Source organism: Mustela lutreola, chromosome 1 (assembly GCF_030435805.1).
Source record: "Mustela lutreola isolate mMusLut2 chromosome 1, mMusLut2.pri, whole genome shotgun sequence".
Lineage (NCBI taxonomy): Eukaryota > Metazoa > Chordata > Mammalia > Carnivora > Mustelidae > Mustela > Mustela lutreola.
Window position 1 is genome coordinate 227,015,416 of NC_081290.1, and position 15,770 is coordinate 227,031,185.

The following is a 15,770-nucleotide window of genomic DNA, read 5'->3' on the forward strand; positions in this document are numbered from 1 at the left end:
CGGTGACATTGTTAAAAAGAGCTTCTCACTCTTTTAATTGGAAGTGCAACGTGGTAGTAACCTGTCCTCCAGGGAAGTCCAGCAGCCACGGAGAAAGGAGCAAGGTTTCAACTGTTGAATTCTTATTTGAGGAAAGGAAAGAGCAGCATTGTGCCCGCCAGCTGTCAGCTGGGGTCCTCGTTAGGGAGGAATCCAGTGGCACTTCTCCAGAGAGCAGGCTTTCTGATGAGCAGGCAGACCTGACTTGGTGCCTGTGCCTGACAGAAAACCCCACATTCTCCTGCACCCCACATGCTATGACACAACATGTAGAGCCCACACAGGTGTCCATTTAACAGGCCTCACGGTGCACGCTGTCACCCAGAGCTGCGGCAGCATTTCTGAGCCGGTCGAGGACAGGCAACCCCAGAGGTGCCTTCCTGCATGCCGCAGGCTCCCAGCTGGGTCTCTGACTCAGGGAAGCACACGGGTGAGCTTGCTGGGACCACAGGACAATGTGGACTGACTAGAGCGCCCTTCCATGGGGGAAGCAAGCAAGCAAGTCTTCAGGGCCTAGGGCTGTCTGCAGAACACTTTTCTTCAGAGGCCTGACCCCAGGGCTGAGATGAAGAAGCAGGAGGTTCTCAGATCCACCGATGATACCAGGAATTCTTTGGGGAGCTCCTTCTGCTTCTGTGCAATGACGCAGCTGGCCCCCAAGGACCTGGAGCAGGGCTGGCCCTCCCAGAAGGAGGGGCAGCCGCACTTTGGGACCTGAGGGTCCCCGCCAAGCATGGTAGGCTCTAAGCTGGGCTGGACTCCTTGGAGCCAAGCACAGAGCTTGACTCCAAACTAAAGCAGAAGGACTGTCAAAAGACTTGGAGTAAGGAAGCCCTCAGGGACCCTGTCTGGCTCATCTCTGTCCCCAGAGTCCAGCACGATGCCTGGCCCAAATGTTTCATACAGGTTTAACAAGTGCTGTAGCTCTGTTGGCATTCTGCCCCTGCTGTCCTCAAGTTCACATAAGGGACAGAGGTGTGAGTGGCTTCTGCTGATGTAACACAGGTCGGAAGTGGGAGCAGACAGAGCAAGCAAGAAAATCACCATCACCAGGTTAGGTGGCTTGACTACTGTCTATCCTTTCTAGCCTGGAGGCACAGACCCCTCTGCTCCGTGGAATGCCTGTCCCTCACCTGGAGTCACGGGGAAAGTACAACACACTCAGTGGAAGAAAGGGGCCACTTGGGTCTGTAGGTGACAGATGGATCCCCAACTGACCATGAAAGGAGGACAGATAGTAGGACCCAGACAATAAAGCTTGGGATCAGGCAATCGGGAAAGAGAGAGAAGCTCTCCTCCTCAGAGAACACTCAAGGCCATTATGTCCATATGACAAAATTTTGGTTGCTTCTCTACTCTTGGGAAGGACAGGCAGACAGATCCCTTCAGCAATTAGCTATAGATCGCCAATGCCAGATGGTAGAAAGAGGTTCTGACAAAAGAACCACCCCTGAGTTATTTGAATATCAGTTCAGAATATGTTTGAGGACACAGTATGGGTGAGAGAAATGTGAGGTGGTCTAGTCTTTCTGGGCCCTGTGAGCCTGATAGCTTATCAGCTCATTCAAATGAGAAAGTTGGGTGTGGACAGATTGCTATGAAAGTCCGCTGATGGGCGTGCCTGGGTGGCTCAGTCAATTGGGCGTCTGCCTTCCGCTCTTGTTATGATCCCAGGGTCCTGGGTTTCGGTCCTGGGTTTGGGCCCTGTGTTGGGCTCCCTGCTCAGCTGGGAGTCTGCTTCTCCCTCTGCCCCTCCACCGCACTTGTACCCTCTCTCTCAAATAAGTAAAATCTTTAAAAAAAAAAAAAGAAAGAAAGAAAGAAAGAAAGAGAAAAAGAAAAAGGAAAGAAAAAAGAAAAGTCAGCTGATGAGACACACTGAGCCCAAAGAGAGAAGACTTGAGGAGTCAGGGGACTTTGAAAAAAGGAGGGAAGGGTGACCAGAGCATTCATCCCAAAGGAGGCAGAAGATCATATGCTGTGGAGATGGTCAGAGCCTCGGGAGAGCAGACTGGCTAGGCTCCGAGGGGTACAGAGTTGCCCCCATAACCCAAGCTGTGTTTGGCCCATACGGCTCTGTGCAAGGCCTTCAAGAAGATCCGCATCCATAACCCCTTACCTGGAGGGCTTTTCGTGTGTCCCGTCCTTTGCTAGTCATTGAACCCCTACTGCCAAGCAGAAAGGTAGGCACAGACTAAGCCACAAGGATAGCACAATGAATCAGCGAGTCAGCCAAACAGCCAGTGCTGAGTGCCTGAAGAGGTAGAAACAGAGCGTCCCAAGAGTTCAGAAGCATGGCCGTCACCTCTCAGGGGCTGCGTCGAGCACCTCTTTGTGTTTGCAGGACCCAGTACAGGCCTGGCCCAGAGGAGCCAACTGTATGTGTTTGTTTTTGAATATGAATGAGCAACCCAACAAGGGAGCTCCTGAATGAAGACTTCTGGCAGGGACGTGGCCTTTGGCCTAAGACAAAAACTTCAGTCAGGGTGGCGGTCCATTAAAACATTATTTATCCTACTTCTGGTCCTAATGACCCATTAGTGTGTCATGGAGTCAATGTAGCGAGTCGAAACTATTTTTTTAAAAAGAGGTGAATTTCAATGGAATGGGGTACAATGGAATGGCAGCTATCGGTGCAGCTCCATGAAAAGGGTAGTTACTGCATGAAACGTGGTTGGTTGTGTGTGTGTGCACACACGCGTGCCACTGAATAAGCTGCATTGCTTAGTGTTGGTTTCAGTTGAATGAGACTTAAAAGTACCTTCTAGACTGAGGAACTGACAAGACTTTCTGGGATAATCAGGGATTTGAAAGAATTTTAATGTGGCTGGAGCATAATTATGGTGATACTGTTTTCCAAATCAAAAGTCAAGAGCCGTGCTCCAACATTTGACATCAAGATGGTCTCAGGAAGTCTGGGGTACCTGATCCTGGTGTGCAGAGGGGCCGCGGGAGAGGGAAGAACAGGGTAACTATGCAGGCATTACAGGTGGGTTTGGAGCAGGAACTGAGAAAGATCCGTCCCTGGCCTGTTCACTGACCAGACCAGAGTTTGTCGTCTCTGTTAGGACTTAAAACTGGACATTAGGAGAAATGAAATAACCTTGATGCCATGTAAGTCTTCAGAATTTACTTCAGATCCTTTACAAAGACATGGTTTCCAAGAATTTTGAAAGCAAGGGTTTCAAAGACGAGAAAAATAACAGAAGTGTGTGTGGGCGGGGGGAGATCCCATATGCACTCTGGTGGCAGAGCAGTTACAGAAAGGCATTTGCCTGCCACCCCCCTATCCGCAGCCCCCAGCCCTGGGCTGTGGACAGCCCTCGGAGAGCCCTCAGAGAGCCTGAGTGGTAGAGACCATCTAATGGAGCTCAAATAAACACCAGCTTCCTGACAGCTGGCCTCTGAGTGAATTTATTATTGAATTACACTCCTGCATCTCAGAACAAGCTGAACTGACAGGCTACCCCATCAGTTTAAGAAAGGGGGGGGGGGCGGGGAGAAAGACAATGATAAATTACCCTGACGGAAGATGGAAGAAGGTAAAGATCCTGCTTCCTCCAAAATGTCAGCCATTATATATTATTCATGTTGGTTTTTAAAAAAATTCCTCCCCACACTGAAATGAATGTTTATGATGATAAAGCAATGAGGTGAATTTAATTCAAGATGCAGGCAGCAACTTCTCGCATCATCCTGATGAGTAGCTAACAGCTCCTCCTCTGCCACTTGATCGGCCCGTTACTGATATCAAAACCAAACTACGATCTCTGTTTGCTCGGTAGCTGCAGCTGGTTCCTAGCTGTCCGTCAGGGCAGACGTTAGCAGAGTGCTGTGCCGAAGCGGGAGCCACTCGGGGTTTACCCAGAGAGAGCCTGCATTCAAGTCCTGGGGCGAATGAGAGCAGATGACCTCCGGTGAGCGAGGCTCTAGGTCATCCTCTGTGACGTGGGGCTACCAATTCCTACCGTGCAGGGTGTTGGGAAGATTAAATGAGATAAAATACCTGAAAGCCTGCCGGCTGGCGCAAAACACACATTCAGTAATAACACCTACCGTTTACTGAGTATGTTCCGTGCATCAGCATAGTTTGAAATGCTTTGTAGTTTTCCTAAGTAGTAATACCTTTATGTCTCCCCACAAACCCTATGACACAGGGACGTCATCACCCTTCTTTTACAGATGGGAAACTGAGGCACAGAGAAGTTCAGTAACCTGGCCAAAGACATAGGGCTTATAAGGGGCAGAGTCAGCTTTTTTTTTTTTTTTTTTAAAGAGTAAACAAGCATGATCGGGGGAGGGGCAGAGGGAGAGGGAGAGAGAGAGAAGCAGACGCCCCACTGAGCATGGAGACCCAAGGCAGGGCTTGATCCCACCGCTCTGAGATCAGGACTGGAGCTGAAATCAAGAGCCATACTGACAGAATCACCCAAGTGCCCCAGCAGAGCCAGCATTTGAAGCCAAACCAATTGCTCCTGGAGCCCGTGTATCGAGCTCTGTTCTCTGCTTGGTCGTTTCTAGTCCCACCTCTCCGCATCTTCAGTCTGGAAATCTGTACAGTGTGATGCTGCTACAACTCCACAACCCCAGCTGGTCCCAGCTTTCTATCCAGTTCTGTCCAACGTGATGCAAACTGAATGTGCACTAGGTCTTCGCACTTCAGAGCACAGCCTGGGAGGCAGGTAGCCCAGGCTTGCCTCCCAGCCCCACCCTTTGCTGTGTAACCCTTTGTTGTGACCTTGGACAGGTCTCCCCCTGTGCCTCATTTTCACCACCTGCCGTGTGAGGATACTAACCCACACCTCATGGGGATGTCTGAGTATGAAATGAGACGTAAAACACGTACGTGTCAGGGCAGTACGCCTTCAGTAAGTGTTAGTAAGCCCCGTCACAGAGAGCAAGAGTTAGCCTCATCATTCTCAAGGACATTAGTATTTGTATAGGCTTTAGTGTCACTCTAAGAACCAGGGAAAGAACGAGAATCTTAGCCAGAAGAGTGAGTGCCATTACGGAATTGCTGCCAGTGCCCCAGCGCCAGGGCGGGCAGAGGTGAGCGGACCTTGAAATCATCAGCTCTTTGTGGTAGAAGACAAAACTTGGAGGTCAGAGAAAGCTCTTGGCTCAGCAAAATAGTAGCAGGACTCTCCTACATCCTGGAGAACCTGGGGTCCCGAGTGAGGGCTCTCTCAAGCAGTAATTCCCGTGCCTGTAAGTCAGGGACTTATCTGATCCTGATAAATTTCAAGCAATAAGAAGTAAAAATTGCGCGAAGTCAAGCATAGCGTTACTAACACATGCTTCAGGTCAGGACTCAACAAACACATCTGCAGCGAGTCTAAGTGGCCTTCCAGTCTGATCCCTGCAGGGTCAAGAGTTGGCTCTAAGTGAACCCTGTGGAGACAGGCTATGATGTGGAGAAATGCTACCTCTGGACAGTGTTCTGGTAAAAGAAAGAGTTGTGCCTGTATGCCTTCCTATGTCTGTCTCCTCCCACCCCTGCGGGGCCCTGTGGGTCCAACCTGCAGGCCTCTAGAACCAACCCCAATCTGAAAAGAAGGCTTCGAGCAGCGCCAGCCACTCAGTCTCAGGTCCGTCAACTGCTCTGTTGTCTGACCAGTGGCTCGCCAGCTCTGCTAGATGGGTTTCTGCCTTGTCCCAACCACACTTCCCAGCCACACTTTCTTGCCCTGAGGTAAGCAATTCGGTAGCCCTGCCAGCCAAGAACTCAAGCCTTGCCTTCTCTTGCCAAGCTCTCGCCCCTGACACATCTGGTTCTAGAGCTCCGTCCCTGCTCTGCTTAGGAACCTGGTAACATATGGGACATCCATACCTGTGGGAGCCATCTCATCATGGCTGCACCCCTGTCAGATCCTCCTGCCCTGTCCCTTGTATGAGCTGGACTTTCTGTATCTCTGCTCAGCATTATCTCTAACTCAGGAAATGGGTCTCGCTGTGGTCTACCCTTGTCTCTCCTTTCTGGGCAAAGCAAGAGAAGTCTCCCTTTTCCAGGTGAAAGCAGGACCCATCCTGTGCTCTGACAGGAAGACAGAGCACGCAGTCACGGAAACAACTTGTACACTGAGAGACTGTATCTGGCGTCACACATTAGCGGAGCTGCCTCGAGTTTTTCTAACAGCACAAACCATCTCCTGAGAATTCTCCAAAGCAGGCCTCTGGACAGAGGCCAGCCTGTCTGGACCTTCCATGTCCATGTCCCCAGTGTTTCAAGCCACATCCCAGAAAGCACCCTTGCTCCTCCAAAATGATCTCTACGGTCCAACCACTCTCAGTCCTGCTTCTCCTTTGCCACAACCAATGGATTCATTTCTCTCGCATACGGTGTTAGGAATAATCAAGGGCTCCATTCTTGTCTTCATCTTTGTTGGCTGACAGAAAATATTCCAGAAGGTTCCTGTAGGAAATTATTCAGCCCTAACCATCAGCGTTCAGCAGTCTGGTTGCCTACAGGCTTGGGTGATCTGACCTGTGGCCTGAGAGTTCATGTTCCCTAAGTCGCTGAAGGACTCAACAGCTACACTAAGCTAGGAGGTCACAGAACAGTGGCTTCCAAGCTCTGCAGCAGGTGCAGCCTGAGGGCCCAGAAGACACTAGTAGCTGCTGGGCCATCTTGTCGCTAGATGTCCCCCGTGGTGTCAGGGTACCATAACAGCCCTGTCATTACCCCAGCTTTAATGTGTGTTCGCGGGGATCCCCACCCAGCTCCAGAGATCACGTACCTCACCTCTAAATGAGGGAATTGGATTCAGTCACCCTCAGGACCCTTCTCCCATTACTCTGAAGAAGACTGTATTTTTCCTTCCATCTCTCCAGATATACACAAAATAGCCTGAGAGAAAAAAGCTTTTTCTGAATGAACTGGAGTACTTTCCTGTGATGTTTATTCCGTATACCCAGCAAGTGATCTGGAAGCCTCTGGTAGAGTCTAAACTGAACCCAACTCCAGTCAGAACCCAACATGGCAGTCAGAAGAACAGAAGTCAGGGTCTATGGGCAGAGCCCAGAGCTCCGTTGTAAGTATAGGAATGATTGTATGTCATGCTGGCACGACTTGGTAGGCAGCTCCCCTTTTTATCCCATGCTAGTTTTACTTCTAGATACAAGGATTTTTTTTAAATCAAATTATATTCATTCCAGAATGTCAGCAAATCAGACAAGTGGATTGTGTCTCATTTATTGTTAGTTATTTAACTGCTCACCATATAGTAAGAAATAAAACAGTAACTAATAGCAGTGCTCTCCTGTAGTTTGCATAAGTAAATAAGAAAATGGATGACTAAGTATCTTCCCTACTGCCCAGCACTGTGTAGTTCACAGTAGGTGCACAATTAAACTTCCAATAACTGAACCCTATTCTCATTTACCAGGCCTTTGTCCATGTTTCTTTTCCATATATATCTATTTTTTATTTGGGGCTAATTCAAATAGCTACATTCTTTTTTTGTTTTCTTTCATCATCTTCTTTCACTGATTTATGTGATATTCATTGATTTCTGTCCTCAACATTTACTGAATGCATCCTATGGATCTAGTCCTGTGCTGAGCATTGGGGTTACAAAGGTGGAAAGAACCATGGTCATTACCCTCAAAGAACTCACAATCTAGAAGAGTAGAAGAGATGTTTGAACTAAGGAATACACTTTAGTGGAATAAGTGTATTGTGCTGTGTCCACTGAAGGAGGGAGTGACTTCTTTGTACCAGGGAAATCAGGAAGAGCCTCACTGAGAAGCACGCCCTAAAAGAGAGGGTAATAGGAATGAGAAAGACATTCAAGGCAGGCGAACAAACAGACAAAGGCAAAGAGGCGTGGAAATACATGCCAAGACAAGGATATGAGAAGTAATTTAACATGACAGCAACACAGGACATGAGAATGGAAAAATGGGACATAGCCTGCAGAGACCAGCAGGGGCCAGATTCTGAAGAGTCTTGTATACCAAGCTGAAGAGTTTGGACTTTGTCTGAAAACAGTGGGTACTGCAGAAATGACTTAGATAACATAGAGTCCCTGGTGATGTGCTGAAACAACAGTGATAAAGTTTGGACAGTTGGGGAGCTCTTAGATTCGGAAGTCTCCTTCCTCAAGAGAAGATCTGGTCCAATTCCCTGCCCTCCAGTAAGTCAGGAACATTTAAAAGTAAGTGACTAGATCCAGTTCTGTTGGTTTGGGCCTAAGGTCATTGGGAAAAAAAAACAAAACAAAATAGGAAGAGCTTTGAAATAAGTTAAAAAGAATGAAGCACAACTAGAAGTTAACTTTTGAATATAATAATATAGAGCATATTCAAGGGTATTTCATAAAAAGAAATCACAAACACACACCATTGTAACTCTATTGCAGGACAGTGGTCCCAAGGTGGGTGCTCAGGGTGGTCCATGAGGAACAGGGACAAAATAGAACATCTCTATTTACTTTGATCTTAAAAAGTAAGAACGAGTGAATGTTTTACTCATGTGGAACACTAGGTTTTCATTCATTTGCTCCCTTGGTCCGAATGTTAGTTGGTAACAAGATGCTCTTAGAGAGACAGTGGGCTTTTTGCTGGTTTAATTCTAGTGTCTTACAATATGACTACTGTGTGTGTGTGTGTGTGTGTGTGTGTGTGTGTGTGTGTGTGTGTGTAACATCTAGTTTAACTAAACTTAGGTACAAAATGGGTCCAGTGTCATCAAAAGATTCTTATAAAGTAGCTACAGATCAAAGACAATATACCGTGAATCCAAGCAAACAAAAAAAAATGGCAGAGCTGGTACCTCTAGTACAGAGTCTTTGTCAACTCCACTATAAAGTTAAAACCAATAATGATTGTTTTCATCCAATCTAACAGAAAAGGTAATCAAGATTCAGAACATTCAAGAACCTAAAAATAGTTAATCCAAAGATTCAACATCATCAAGAAGACTGAAGTACAGGCACACCTCGGAGATACTACTGGTTTGGCTTCAGACCACTGAAATAGAGCAAATATTACACTAAAGGAAGTCACATGAATTTTTGGGTTTCCCAGCATTTATAAAATTTATGTTTACGTTTTATCATAGACTATTAAGTATGCAATATATTATTTCTGAAAAATAATGTATATACCTTAATTTAAAAATACCATATCGCGGGGCGCCTGAGTGGCTCAGTGGGTTAAAGCCTCGGCCTTCAGCTCAGGTCATGATCCCAGGGTCCTGGGATCGAGACCCGCATCGGGCTCTCTGCTCAGCAGAGAGCCTGCTTCCTCCTCTCTCTCTCTCTCTCTCTCTGCCTGCCCCTCTGCCTACTTGTGATCTCTCTCTGTCAAATAAATAAATAAAATCTTTAAAAAAAATTAAAAAATAAAAAATAAAAATACCATATCGCTAAAGAATGCTAACCATCATCGGAGCTTTCAGTGAATTATAATTTTTCTGCTGGTCAAGGGTCTTACCTTGATGTTGATGGCTGCTGACTGATCGAGGTGCTGTTTGCTGGAGGCTGGGTTGGCTGTGACAGTTTGTTAAAATAAGACAAGAATGAAGTTTGCTGCACTGATTGACTCTTACTTTCATGAACAATTTCTCTATAATATGTGATGCTGTTTGATAAGCATTATACCTACAATAGAACTTCTTTCAAAATTGGAGCCAATCCTGCTTTATTAACTTGGTTTATGTCATTCTAAATCCTTTGTGTCATTTCAACCATCTTCATGACATCTTCACCAGGAGTAGATTCCTTCTCAAGAGACCACTTCCATTGCTGATCCATGAGAAGTAATCGCTTATCTGTTCAAGTTTTGTCATGAGATTGTGGCAATTCAGTCACATCCTCAGGCTCCACTTGTAATTCTAGTTCTCGTGCTGTTTCTACCACATCTACAGTTACTTCCACTACTGAGATCTTGAACCCCTCACAGTCACCCATGAGGGTTTTGGAATCCACTTCTTAACTCCTGTTCATGTTGATATTTTGACTTCTTCCCATAAATCACAAATATTTTTCGTGGCATCTAGAACACTGAATCCTTTCCAGAATGTTTTCAATTTACTTTCTCCATACCTGTGAGAAGAATTGTTATCTATGGCAGCTATAGCCTTACAAAACATATTTCTTAAATAATGAGACTTGGAAGTGGAAATGACACCTTGATCCATGGGCTGCAGGATGGATGTTGTATTAGCAGGCATGAAAACAACAATTCATCTTGTCCATCTCCATGAGGGCACTCAGGTGACCAGGTTCTGACCTTGTTCTGAAACAAGGTGGAACAGGGCCCCTTGAACTAGACCGGGTAGCACTATATTGAAACCATTATACATTCTTAAATGTGTATTAGGTTCTGTTTGATGTCAGGATGGGGAAAATTTCAGCCTGGATGGGCAGTTGTCAATGAGCAGTGATATTTTGAAAGGAGTCTGTTTTTCTGAGCAGTAGTTCTCAATAGAGGGTTTAAAATATTCAATAAACAGATGTAAACAGATGATATTCTGTCTTCCAGACTTTGATAGTCCATTCATGGAGCACAGGCAGAGTCAATTTAGCGTAATGCTTAAGGGCCCTAGGATTCTCAGGATGGTAAGCCAATGAGCACTGGCTTCATCTTCAAGTCATTAGCTGCATTGGCCCCTAACAAGAGACTCACTCTGTCCTTTGAAGCTTTGAAGCAGGGCACTGACTTCTCCTCTCTAGCTATGGAAGTCCTCCACGGCATCTTCTTCCAGTAGAAGGCTGTTCCATCTGCTTTAAAAATCTGTTGCTGGGTGTGGTCACCATCATGGTTTACCTCAGCTAGATCTTCTGGATAACTTCCGGCAGCTTCTATGGCAGCACTTGCTGCTTCACCTTGTAGTTCCTGTTATGGAGATGGCTTCTGTCCCTAAATCTCAAGAACCAACCTCTGCTGGCTTCACACTTCTCTTCTGCAGCTTCCTCACCCTTCTCTCAGTCTTCATAGAATTGAAGAGAGTTAGGGCCTTGCTCTGGATTAGTCTTTCACTTAAAGGAATGTTGTGGCTGGCTTGATCTTGTATCCAGACCCCTCAAACTTTCTCCATACCGGCACTAGGCTATGCTTACCATTCATGCGTTCACTGGAGTAGCACTTTTAGATTACTTCAAGAATTTTTCCTTTGCTAACTTGCCTAACTGTTGCAAGAGGCCTAGCTTTCAGCCTACCTCAGCTTTCACAACAAGCCTTCCACTGAGTTTAATTATTTCTAGCTTTTGATTTAAAGTGCTGGAACGCTTAGGAGCCCTTGTAGGGTTATTAATGGGCCTAATTTCAATACTGTCGTGTCTCATTGAACAGGGAAGCCTAAGAAAAGAAAAAGAGACAAGGGAACAGCTGCTGGAGCGGTCAGAACACACTCATTTACCAATTAAGTTCGCCATCTTACGTGGGCACGGTTCATGGTGCCCCAAAACTATGACAATAGTAATATCAAAGTTCACTGATCACAAAGCGTCATAACAAATATATTATGATGAAAACGCTTGAAATGTTAACAAGAATTACCAAAATGTGACACAGAGACATGAAGTAAACAAATGCTGTTGGAAAAAGGGCGCCAATAGACCTGCTTAATACCGGGTTGCCACAACCCTTCAATTTGTAAACATTCAGTTTATCTGGGAAGCCCAACAAAACCAAGTATGCCTGTGTGCATTTTTACCCATTAAACTTTGCACCAAATGCATGTTATTCTTCCCTGTGTTAGCTATTGATGGCAGCACACATATACAAGTTATTAATAAATATAAATACATCCGAAGAGCCTGCTCAGACATGTCGACAGAAAATGTGTATAATCAAAAAGACCCTTACAAGCCTGCTCTGGTGACGTGAACGCTGATTTTTAAGGCAGCGCAAACAAACTGATATTCTCCACTCCTTAGGTGTGTACCTGTGTCAGAGGGTAAGTAGTTTGAGAGGTGAGCTGACTTTGCCGAGTTCTCATGGATGGTAAATGACAGCTCCTTAATGTGAATCCTGGCTTTCCAGCGACTTGCAAGAACGGACAAGTCCATTCCCTGTTGAGACTTTATTTTCTCACCTCCACAATGAGACTTAGGAAAGCTTGGAAAGGAAGGTCCCCCCCAACATGGCATGACCCAGTGGGTTCCCAGGAATGCGTGATTAATGGAAGATGTCAGACTAGAAAAGCTGTTTAGGGAAACTGAGGCAGCTCGGTGAGGTGGAGAGCCAGAAAGGGAGGACAGTGGAACAGCTGATGTGGCCAGGCTGGAAGGAAGGTCATGGAGGCTTCAGGGAGAACAAGGTCAGGCTTTCACGGGAATCTGCTTGTTGGGGGTGGTTTAATCGGCTGTGGGCCCAACTGAGGTTCTAACAAAACCCTGCATAAAGACTAGTAGATGCTGGAAAGATCCCCAGTCAATCAGCATGAGTTAGCAGAAAACAGTTTAAGGATCTGTGTAAGTTGGGCAAGTAAAATCTATTTAAAGAATGCAATGCAAAGGAGTGATTTGCATAAACAAGAGGGGCACAGAGCAAAGAGAACTTTAAATCAGAGAAAAGGGAAAGTTACTTTTTGCCACCTGGATCCCAAGTGATCATACCATTCTCCTGAATACCAATTTCAGTAGTTCTTTTCAGTTAATAACTAAAAAGTTAAAGCTGCAACTCTTCCCCCTTCACCTTCTTTTATCCGCTCATGTAATGCGCATCAAATAGCAAATCTAACTTAATTCCTGACGTTCACCCTTTAAAGTCTTCAAAGAAAAGGAAGGTGCAGAGGAGGAGGCCAAGAGATAGGGCTGCAAGCTGAGGCAGGGCGGGTTCCCCCGGGGAAGAAACCCTGTGGGCTGACCAGACCAGCTAGAAAGGGCCAGCCCCTCCAGCCCTCTGTTCCTTGGCCGAATCCCTATCAAGGTCACGTGGCTCCGACTTCTCAGGCATCGCCCACACCTTCAGCAAAAGACATCAGTTCTTTATTCATCCAATAAGTAATGTATCAAGAGCTTAGTCTGTGCCCTGCATTCAGATTCCAGGGCAAACACCTGTTTCGGTGGAGGCGCTCTTCTGCCCCCTTAGAAATGAACGTCATTCAGCCAAGGCCATGCGGTGCCTGTCCTCATGGAGCACGTGGTCTGTCAGGGAAGAAGATGGTCCCTGTGGCGTGACACCGCTGAGGTGTTACAGAGGCAGGCCAGGGGAGCAGAGGGAGCGGGGATGGGGAGTAGCACTTGGTGGGTGCTCCACGTGGGCACTGAGGGTCAGCAGGCGATTTTCAGGTGAACGGGATAAGTGGAAGGTTCCATGGAAAGGGAACAGCTCAGAGATACATGTAAGGATTGTGAGAGTGCCATGAAGATTCTGAAACAAGGTGGAACAGGGCCCCTTGAACTAGACCGGGTAGCACTATATTGAAACCATTATACATTCTTAAACGTGTATTAGGTTCTGTTTGACGTCAGGATGGGGAAAATTTCAGCCTGGATGGGCAGTTGAGAATGGCGGTTCAGAGAGATCAGATGCCTCTCCAAAGTCATACCATCAGTTACCAGGGTCAAAACTGGGGACTGACTCCCTGCCCAGGGTGCTTTCCACCACACTCATCCCCCACATCCCCCGGACCCACACTTGAAGTTCATTTCTTATTTGCTTGATTCTGTTTCAAGGTGTCCTTGTCTCTCCAGTGGTTTCCTCTCTTGACCCCAGACCTGGTCCCTGTCCTTGGGAAGCAGTCAGGCAGATCTTCCTCCTCACTGGCGTCAGTAAAGGGCACCTCAGTCTGGCCCCGAGTGTGGGATTGGACTAATGCCAGTGTGTGTGATGCTCCCCTCCCCCCTTGGCACGATCACTCCTTCCTGGCAGTGTTCACTCAACCTAATTGCTTGTTTTGTACCCCAGCTGCCTGACATATGCCAAACCCATGTGTTGACTCACTTGTGTCAGAGACAGCGACATTCGAGCATTTCACATTGGCTCTGGGGAGCTCCAGCAAGCAAGTGGGGACTGTAATTCATAGCATTTACCACTCTAGCACTTAGCTTATTAAGTAGGTGCTCAGGTTGTTCATTCAAGTGAGTTTTAGTGACTGCAAGTATGTAACATCGTGGTGAAAGAAAGGACCTGGAGGTAAGAAGCCTTAGCTTGGTGCATCAGTTCAGCCAGTGAAAGTCTTGGCTGTATGACCTTGAGCAAGTTTTTTCCTCTCTGCATTTCAAGTCCTTGATCATTTTTTCACCCAACAGACACTCAGGGAGCAAGATCCCAGGCTTACCCTAGCCACTGAAGATGTGGTCCCAGTCCTTCTCTGGCTCGCACATACGCACATACATACACGCACATACGTGTCAGTTCAGCTCTGTAAACGTGAATGGTAGAATACTATGACTGTCACGGCCAGGGAGAGATACTTGGAAGTATCTGGAGGAGCCTAGAGGAACGGCAATTAATTGTGCCAGGAAGAGTTGGTAACAGCCTTGCCGAGGTGATGACAGCTTAGATGGGAATCTTAGGACAAGGAGAAAATAATACCACACAACTCCGTGATACCCAGACAGTGACCAAGGGAAAGCAAAACATGTCAGACACAGGACTGGTCATAAGGGGGTCATGTGAGCCAGCTGGGGAGCCACATGGGTGACCATGCTCTATCCCGCACATTTCCGGTTTCTCACCAAGGTGGTCTTCCAACATAGAATTTCATAGTCAGAGCACGAGCTATTTCTTAGCCTCATTGACCCTATATGTGGGGTCAGTGTTCCAGTGGTGCCCAGAAGCTGGCTTTTGTGCCTGCTCACAGGAGCTGAGAATGAAACATTCAGAAATTCTGTAAGCTGGTGTTTGAACACTACTGTTATTAAAAACTAATATATTATATGAAATTGAAAGTAAATTAATTATATTGAGAACAATCCAAACTCATCACTTAATCAGGGCTAATGATTTTACTATTACCTTTGCTCCTGAGTTTCTTAGGACTATTGTGTCTCTGTGGTGGAAATACTGTATAACATGAGGTCCTCCCATGCATCTCTTCCCAACTCTGGGTTCAGTAGTATCTCATTAAGAGTGTGAAATAAGTCACAGCAGAAGTATTTACACCACAGAAATAGGCAAATGCTACGAATTCAAGCTATTTTTCTTTTGAAAGCCGATTGTTAAATGTTTGCCAGTACACCACTGGTGGTATCCATTAAATAAACGGGAAAGCATTTGGAAGCCCAGAACCCCTACCTTTTCAAACCTCCCTGGACAAAAACACATAGCAGGAGACACATTTCCAAGGCCTCCGCAGAGCAGACTTCTCCCACCTCCTTTGTCCCAGAGAAGCTTTTATGTTAAGCTGGGTCTTCTGAAAATCATGGTCAAACAGAAGGAGGATGGAAGTGTTTTTCTCCAGGACCTAATTCCTAAGCCAAATGCCGGTTTTGGCAAGAGGCCTCTGTGGTGTACAGGGGTACAAGTTAATCTTCCCCAGAACCCAAGCAATCTACAGGATCCTAGGCTAAAATTACATCTGCTCTGGCTTGCCCAAGCACAGGCTACATGATGCCAAATGGTGCTGATTTATTGTTTCCCAATTACCAGGAAATCCCCAAGGAGAAATAAATCGGAGGAGGCTGGCCCACATGTGTCTGAGGGGCAGCAGCTAGGGCAGCCCCCAAAAGGAACCCATCCCCAGAGGGCTGGTGGATTGTCCAGGCAGAATCTGAAGGCATATATGTCAGGAGAAGCCTGGATAGTCGCCAGCACCAGGAGATGAGATCTGTTAGTAA

The 15,770-nt window shown here is 46.5% G+C and overlaps 1 protein-coding gene and 1 pseudogene across 1 annotated transcript in view; one reads left to right on the forward strand and one right to left on the reverse strand.

Moving 5' to 3' along the window:
* TENM4 (teneurin transmembrane protein 4) overlaps nt 1–15,770 on the forward strand; it is a 721,609-nt gene that overhangs the window by 629,828 nt on the left and 76,011 nt on the right. The window lies entirely within an intron of this gene.
* LOC131818772 (tigger transposable element-derived protein 1-like) lies at nt 9,417–11,327 on the reverse strand (annotated as a pseudogene).